The sequence below is a fragment of the Asparagus officinalis genome, chromosome 2 (assembly GCF_001876935.1).
Source record: "Asparagus officinalis chromosome 2, Aspof.V1, whole genome shotgun sequence".
In the NCBI taxonomy this organism is placed as follows: domain Eukaryota; kingdom Viridiplantae; phylum Streptophyta; class Magnoliopsida; order Asparagales; family Asparagaceae; genus Asparagus; species Asparagus officinalis.
This window is the reverse complement of record NC_033795.1, coordinates 61880609-61890293: the sequence shown is the minus strand read 5'-3', so window position 1 is coordinate 61890293 and position 9685 is coordinate 61880609.

Sequence of the window (9685 nt, the reverse complement as noted above, 5' to 3'; positions counted from 1 at the left end):
CAAAAAATCCTATAAATACGAGAGTCACTGAACGCATCAGCTTCATTAGTTCGGTCTCGTGACTTGAGCATCCAGCGACATTCAAAACCCTAGGTTAACGCCGGACAACGTATAACCCTAGGTCAACGCCAGTCAATCGCGTTGCAATCAAACAGTCAACGTACACGGTCCAAACCCTAAGGTCAACGCCGCGGCAACGCGTAACCCTAGGTCAACGCCAGTCAATGCGTTTGCGATCAAAAATCAACGTACGACGTTCAAAACCCTAGGTCAACGCCGGACAACGCGTAACCCTAGGTCAACGCCTATCAATGCGTTGCAATGAAAGAATCAATACTCCGAAAAGTATACGAGTATAAACTGCTTCTTATACTCCGGAAAGTATACGCAGTATAAACTGCTTCTTACTACTCCGAAAATATACGAGTATAAACTGTTCTTATTACTCCAATAATAGTATTACCGAGTATAAACTATTCCCTATTTTTGTTGAGAGTTTCTGGAGAATATTTTTCTAAAAATATTCTTAAGAATAACTCAACAACACTGCGCGGACAACGTGTCACAAATAAAGACTCAACGCCAGCAATCGATGGTTAGTTATACGAGCTAAATGATGAAAATCAGGATCGAACTTCAAAGTTCAAAATTTCCGACAAACGGTCAGACAATAAATGCAGCACCAGGAACCCTTACAGACATTCGACAAAGCACCGAATAGCCTGAAGGATTGAAGGAATCAAGAACAGAAGCCATTCCAAGGTCCCGTTACACGACTAGAAGGTGGGGACAATCATATCCAAAGTATTTCCAGACTCTTCTATAAAAACGAGACTGAAATACTTTTGGAGGGGTATCTGTAGGCATATTAAAATTGCTTATTAGGTCTATTTAGCACAGCTCGCCACCAACCGACGAACCAAACGAGCGACGAGATCAACGAAATCGCACGCAAGTAACGAATACGTCCATTCGCGTGTGGGATCAAGCCAAGTGTTCGAAGAGTCAACGAGTCATCCAACCAAGGGAAACTCCGGACGAATCACGATCGAATCAAGATTAATTTCGCGACTCGAACTCAAAGCGGATTTACTGCGCAAATCAGGAATCCAATTTACTGCAAATCAGGAATCCAATTTACTGCCAATCAGATCATCAAATCAGAGTCTCGGCAACCGAAACACGGACAAACGAGACAACGGAAAATGACTCGAAAAAGTCGGAAAACACCGCCGCGTGGGCTCGGCCAAAGCCGAGCCACCTCAGGTGCTCGGCAAGCGCGAGCCACCCTGAGGTGCTCGGTGGCCGAAGCCACCTCGGGGTGGCTCGGCCAATGCCGAGCCACCTTGGGTGGCCTCGGCGGCCGAGCCACCTCGGGGTGGCTCGGTGCCGAGCCACCTTGGGGTCTGCTCGGCTATGAGCCGAGCCACCTCAAGGTGGCTAGGCCACAGTGCCGGTCACCCCGAGGTGGCCGCAGTGGCCGAGGTGGCCGATAGTGGCCAGAGGTGGCCGACATTTCCCTTTTGCAAGCCACTGTCCTGAGAGCCTATAAATAGGCCTAGAGCATGTTCATTTTCAGAGGTCGAACTTTCAAGAGCCGAAACTCTGCCGATTGAAGAGTGAACTCGGAGCTTGAAGACAGTAAGACTTGCACATTCAGATCTGATCCTCGGCGACCATCACAGTCAAAAAGGCAGGATTCGGAGAGGAAGAAAGAACAGATCTGAGATCTACACGAGACTACACTCCAGATCTAAGCTTGGTCTTAGATCTCGAGATCTGAGCGATTATTCCCTTGGTGGATTATCCCTCCGGCTGTTTATTCCCTTCGTGGAATAATACCCGCATACTCGTGTAGATCCGACCGGATCTAGATCGCGCGGTGGTCCACGGATTGAACCCCGCGCGTAGGCAAAGAACCCACACAAGCGAGCGACTAAAACAGGAGCTCGTGATTTGTTCACAAGGAAAGTTTATTATTTTTTTCTTTGATTATAGTTGTAACCGTATTATAAAGGACCGGATCTTTGTAATCCAAGATGACAATCATTTCAATGAAAAAGATGACAGTTTTCCACGCGAACAGGACTTAAAAGTTATAGAAAACTTGGAGCTGGAGAGATGACCATGTAAGTGGGTAATAGTGCAACAGTTGCAGCACATGCAGTAGGGGATTTTCATATAGCTTTACCAAATGGAAACATTTTGATTTTAAATAGCTGTTATTTTGTACCAACTATGATGTGTAATATAATATCCATATCTTTATTAGATAAAGATGGATATGTATTTAAGTTGGAGAACAATGTTATGAATATCATATTTAATCAAAAGTTGATTGCTTATGGAACATTGTGCAATGGCATCTATATTCTTAATCAAAATACAATTCTGAACACTTATCACACTAATAAAAGAAAGCACTCAGTTATGAATGACGCTTTCTTATGGCATTGCAGACTTGGTCACATTAATAAAGAAAGACTTGGCGAGCTTCATAAGCATGGATATTTAGATCCATTTGACTTTGAGTCTTATGAGACTTGCAAGTCTTGTCTTAAAGGTAAAATGACCAAGACTCCATTTACAGGAACTGGAGTAAGAGTTACAGAACTCTTAGGACTGATACATAGTGATGTATGTGGTCCTATGTCTACAATGGCCAGAGGTGGCTACTCCTACTTTATTACTTTTACTGATGATTTTTCAAGGTTTGGACATGTGTTTTTGATGAAACACAAATCTGAAGCACTTGAGAAATTTATCGAGTACAAAAATGAAGTAGAGAACCAAACGGGCAAGAAAGTTAAAATTCTTCGATCGGATCGAGGAGGTGAATACTTGAGCTCGGAATTCTTAGGTATTTTAAAAGAGAATGGGATTCTCTCTCAGGTTACTCCACCCTTTACACCACAGCTTAACGGCGTGTCAGAAAGAAGGAATCGTACCCTATTAGATATGGTACGTTCCATGATGAGTAACACTGAGTTACCTTTTTCATTCTGGGGGTATGCATTAGAAACAGCAACACACTTACTGAATAGGGTTCCAACTAAAGCAGTGCCTAAACCTCCATATGAGATATGGAGTGGGAAGAAACCACATCTTAATTATATTAAGATTTGGGGATGTCATGCTTATGTAAAGAAGCAAGATCCCAAAAAGTTAGAGGCACGCTCAGTATTATGCAAATTTGTAGGATATCCAAGGAATTCCATTGGATATCAATTCTACCACATCGATGAACAAAAGATAATTGTTTCTCGGCATGCCACCTTCTTAGAGAAGGAATTTCTTGAAAAAGAAATTAGTGGGAGCATGGTAGAACTGGAAGAAATTTCAGAGATACAAAATATTACTGATAAATTAGTGGAACCAGCAAATTCAGTTATACCAGAAGAACCTCAACCACTCCACAGATATCCAAGGCGATCTCATGCACCTAAGACACAATATAATTTTTCAGTTGAAGGTGGCATGTTAGATCACGTCATAGATAATGACGAACCTTTAAGTTATAAGCAAGCCTCTTAGAGTAGGGACTCTGTTGCTTAGCATGATACAATGAAATCTAAAATAGACTCTATGTACACCAACAAAGTATGAATATTAGACAATGCTCCTAAAGGGGTGATACCCATAGGTTGCAAATGGTTGTTTAAGAAAAAGTTGGGTGTAGATGGAAAAGTAGAGACTTTTAAAGGTAGACTGGTAGCTAAAGGTTTTCGTCAAAGACCTGGTTTGGACTACGATGAAACTTTTTCTCCAGTGGCTATGCTCAAGTCTATTCGGATCCTACTTGCTATAGCTGCTCACTATGACTATGAGATCTGGCAAATGGATGTCAAAACTGCATTTCTAAATGATGATTTAGAGGAGTGCATATATATGACGCAACCAGAGGGTTTTGTAGTCAGTGGGAGCAGTGGAAAAGTATGTAGATTGCTTAAATCTATTTATGGACTGAAGCAAGCATCGCGGAGATGGAACATCTTTTTTGATGATGCTATCAAAGAGTTTGGTTTCATTAAAAAATCCAGATGAACCATGTGTGTATGAAAGGATAATTGGGAGTATTATATCGTTTCTTATTTTATGTGTAGATGATATACTCTTAATCAGTAATGACATACTGTCATTACAAGCGGTTAAAATTTGGCTATCAAAAAGATTTTCCATGAAAGATTTGGGAGAAGCATCCTGTATACTGGGTATTCAGATCTATAGAGATCGATCTAAAAGGATATTAGGATTATCCCAATCTAGATACATTGGCAAAGTGCTAAAGCGGTTTAGCATGGAAAATTCCAAGAAAGGTTTTGTACCTGCATCTCCTGGAATCTCGCTCTCTAAAAAGATGTCTCCCTAGACTGATGAAGAGAGAAAACGCATGAGTCTAATTCCTTATGCCTCGGTAGTAGGATCGATCATGTATGCCATGTTATGTACTAGACCGGATATCGCTTATTCACTCAGTTTGGTAAGTAGATACCAATCTAATCATGGAGAAGAGCACTGGAAAGCGGTCAAGAATATACTTAAGTACCTTAAAAGGACTAAGGAGTTATTTTTGATATACGATAAAAATGACCTCCGAATGGAGGCTTTTTTCGACACAAGCTTTCAGAGCGATATCGATGATAGTAAGTCTGTATCAGGATATATTTGTACCCTCAATAGAGGGGCTGTCAGTTGGAAAAGTTCCAAGCAGGAAATAGTAGTAGACTCTACTATGGAAGCCGAATACATTGCGGCAAATGATGCAGCCAAAGAAGCCGTCTGGATGAGAAAGTTCCTTTCAGAGCTGGAAGTTGTTCCCACCATTAAAGATCCAGTACCTTTATACTGTGATAGTAATGTTGCAATAGCTCTGACAAAGGAACCCTGGTCTCACCATAAGTCCAGACACATTTTGAGGAAGTATCACTTGATCAGGGAGATAGTTGATCGCCAAGAGATCAAGATTGAAAGAGTTGACACAAAAGATAATATAGCAGATCCATTCACAAAGGCAATTGCTCGTACACAATTTGAAAAACTTGTTGAGCTATGGGGTGATGCCCAACTAAAGATAAGGGGTGATACCCAATCTTTCGCGTTATAGTCTTAAAGAGTGGTGGTTACTTAATTAAGGTCTGATAAATATTCCCGGTGAATAGCTCGGAACCCTCCCACCAATCTTACGCTTTCCTGGCTAGTTTAATTGTTGCAAGTATAAATATAGAGCATCTTTAAACTATATCAAGTTCGATTACGGTAAAAGATTTGAGAAATCGTCCGTAGCCCTCCATCATTTTAGTTAAATACTATTAAGCTTATAAATACTATGTTTGTTGGCATACGTCAAGGCATAACTATTCTATGGCTAAATAGTATTCATCTGTATATAAGATATAAGGATAGCTTAAGTTGGTTATGCAACTTTGTTGGCATACGTCAAGAGTTTGCATAAGTTAAATTTAAGCCAGTCAAGAAATGATGGGTACAAACTTGACTAGCATTTTATGATTTGTTGGCATACGTCAAGGTCATAAAAGACTAGGGGTAAAATCATATCAAGAATTACAAGAGTGTAAAAGACAAAAGTTGTCTACCAATTATTGAATGTGTCAATTTGTTGACATACGCCAAGGTTGATGCATTCAATGATAATTGGATCTTGATCCCACTTGAAAACAAGGGGTTGTTTTCCGATCACCTCTTACAAGATTTTGAGAGACTTGAAAAATAGTGGGAGGCATAACTTAGATAAAAATAAACAAAATCTATTTTATGTATTGAACATCTGCTAAAATAATTTTTTTCTCTCTTTCAGGCCATTATGTCTGGCTTAAAAATCATATCACAACAGAACAAGTTAACCGATCCTAATTTCATAGACTGGTTAAGATATGTTAAAGGAAACTACCCAGAATTCTTAGCTTCACACATCAAGAATAAGCAAGTTGTTGCTTCATCTTCAGGTGTGTTTGTTATTCAGAATTGTTTTTCTATAAATCATACATCATGGGTATTAGATACCGGATCAGGATCTCACATCTGTAATTTGTTACAGGGACATAAAAGTTATAGAAAACTTGGAGTTGGAGAGATGACCATGCAAGTTGGTAATGGTGCAATAGTTGCAGCACTTGCAGTAGGGGATTTTCATCTAGCTTTACCAAATGGAAACGTTTTGATTTTAAATAGCTGCTATTTTGTACCAACTATGATGTGTAATATAATATCCATATCTTTATTAGATAAAGATGGATATGTATTTAAGTTGGAGAACAATGTTATGAATATCATATTTAATCAAAAGTTGATTGCTTATGGAACATTGTGCAATGGCATCTATATTCTTAATCAAAATACAATTCTGAACACTTATCACACTAATAAAAGAAAGCACTCAGTTATGAATGACGCTTTCTTATGGCATTGCAGACTTGGTCACATTAATAAAGAAAGACTTGGCGAGCTTCATAAGCATGGATATTTAGATCCATTTGACTTTGAGTCTTATGAGACTTGCAAGTCTTGTCTTAAAGGTAAAATGACCAAGACTCCATTTACAGGAACTGGAGTAAGAGTTACAGAACTCTTAGGACTGATACATAGTGATGTATGTGGTCCTATGTCTACAATGGCCAGAGGTGGCTACTCCTACTTTATTACTTTTACTGATGATTTTTCAAGGTTTGGACATGTGTTTTTGATGAAACACAAATCTGAAGCACTTGAGAAATTTATCGAGTACAAAAATGAAGTAGAGAACCAAACGGGCAAGAAAGTTAAAATTCTTCGATCGGATCGAGGAGGTGAATACTTGAGCTCGGAATTCTTAGGTATTTTAAAAGAGAATGGGATTCTCTCTCAGGTTACTCCACCCTTTACACCACAGCTTAATGGCGTGTCAGAAAGAAAGAATCGTACCCTATTAGATATGGTACGTTCCATGATGAGTAACACAGTGAGTTACCTTTTTCATTCTGGGGGTATGCATTAGAAATAGCAACACACTTACTGAATAGGGTTCCAACTAAAGCAGTGCCTAAACCTCCATATGAGATATGGAGTGGGAAGAAACCACATCTTAATTTAAGATTTGAGGATGTTATGCTTATGTAAAGAAGCAAGATCCCAAAAAGTTAGAGGCACGCTCAGTATTATGCAAATTTGTAGGATATTCAAGGAATTCCATTGGATATCAATTCTACCACATCGATGAACAAAAGATAATTGTTTCTCGGCATGCCACCTTCTTAGAGAAGGAATTTCTTGAAAAGGAAATTAGTGGGAGCATGGTAGAACTGGAAGAAATTTCAGAGATACAAAATATTACTGATAAATTAGTGGAACCAGCAAATTCAGTTATACCAGAAGAACCTCAACCACTCCACAGATATCCAAGGCGATCTCATGCACCTAAGACAAAATATAATTTTTCAATTGAAGGTGGCATGTTAGATCACATCATAGATGATGACGAACCTTTAAGTTATCAGCAAGCCTCTCAGAGTAGGGACTCTGTTACTTGGCATGATACAATGAAATCTGAAATAGACTCTATGTACACCAACAAAGTATGGATATTAGACAATGCTCCTTGTCACACCCCGCTTCCCAAAATACACGGGAACCAGAACGTGAACAAGCCCGCGATGTATTAGATTGAGAAGAAATATACACTGACATTTTTTTTTCTTTTTTTTCTTTTTCTTCTCAATCCAATACGCTAAGCGTCTGGAAATAAATACGATGCGAAGTCACAGGTCCCCGATCACAATAGCGAGAATATAATAAACAACTCAGAATAAAGAAATATCATATCACAAATAGGATAACATCCGAGACATAAAAATACGGGTCAAACATGCTTTTATACAAACTATCTGAATGAAATTCTGGAGAATATAAATATACACTAAACAAAAGGATATGAAAGTACTACAAAACAAACTGAAAGGAATGACTAAGCTTCGGCTTCTTCTTCTGCTACGTTTGCAAGGCACTCCTGCTGAGAATCCTCTGGCTCCTAGCGATCTCCCAACTGAACCTGTTCTTCATCTAAGTCTGACGTACACCCAGAAAATAGGAGTACGTCAGCGTGTATACACACGACAAGATCCCCCAGGGCAAGAACAAATACAATAACAGTATTGATAATATAGGTATGGTCAATGTGGTAACCGAAATAGAAATAGAACAAGTGATGATAGTAATAATGATAGAGGCATGCAACTGAAATACTAATAATCAGATGAATCCAAAAATCGACCAAGTAACAAGATCATGCAGGTAGCGATCAGAAATCATCCAAGCAACAAGATCATACAATAGATGGAATTAATATTTAAAAATCTACAACAAGAGACGTAGTACGTCGAGCGAAATAATCCAAACAAGGAAACCCTTATGTATATACCATACGCCTCAAATTATAGATAGCTAAATATTAACCCTAATCTATGTATGAAAAGAACACAACTAGCCATCCTAACACAACTCACTGGTCCCTATCTCACCCAGAGTCAACGTTTATATTCTTGGATAACCGGTTCTTCACAAATCATCCACACGCAACGTTTCGCTACCCCCTCAGACTCACCCCAGCGCTACACAAGAATATCGCTGGTGCAAGCCTGGAAATAATCAACAATCACATATCACATCACCTCAAACCCACCCCAACGCTACACAAGAATATCGTTGGTGCGAGCCTGGTAATAATCAACAATCATTATCACTGTACCTCAGACCCACCCCAACGTTACACATGAATATCATTGGTGCGAGCCTGGAAATAATCAACAATCACAATATCACTGCACCTCAGACCCACCCCAACGCTACACAGGAATATCGTTGGTGCGAGCCTGGAATAATCAACAATCACATCCGTTCACCTAAACCAAGAATTCCCCATCTCAATTCTTCTCGCTTTTCTAAGTCAACAAACACAGGTATCTAGGTCCTATACACGACACGCTAGGCCACTAAGAACATGAACTACTAACGGTTATCAACAAAACAAGAAATAATAAATAAATACAACTATTTTATGCAAATCATATGATGAACATGACTATATAGACTAGCGATGAATCAGGTATGCATATATGACAATGAATGAGTATGAATAAGAGTGTCAACATGTCGGTGTCAATGTACATGAAATGTCGTGTTCTTCAACTATCAATCACACGGTCATAAAAAAAATCCTTTTCCAAAATAACTTCTTTAAAAACATTTATCATTCTAAAATAATTTCCTTCCGCAACATAAATTCTAAAAATATTATAATAATTTTGTTATTCAAAATAAATTCTTTAATTTATTATATTTGTCCTGAAAATTCTATTTATCCCATAATTACTATCCATTCAAAATTATTCATCAAACCCACGCAGATAAATATTAAATGATCTAAAATTGCAGATAATTCATAATAAATAGAAAAATAGTTCTGAGCCAGAGGAATCTTGCCTTGGGTTCGTCGAATGAATCGACGTCAACGACGCGAATCGGACGGCTAAGTTCGGGTCAGCGGGGAGGCTAGCTGGCGATGGGCGGCGCGGCGGACTTTGGCGATGGCGAGTTGGCTGCTCGGGAGATGAGGGAGAGGAGCAGGGGGCTGTCGGCGTGGCTCGTCGGAGTTGAGGGATCTGGCGGCTCGCTGGATCTGGGCAGGGCGGCGGCT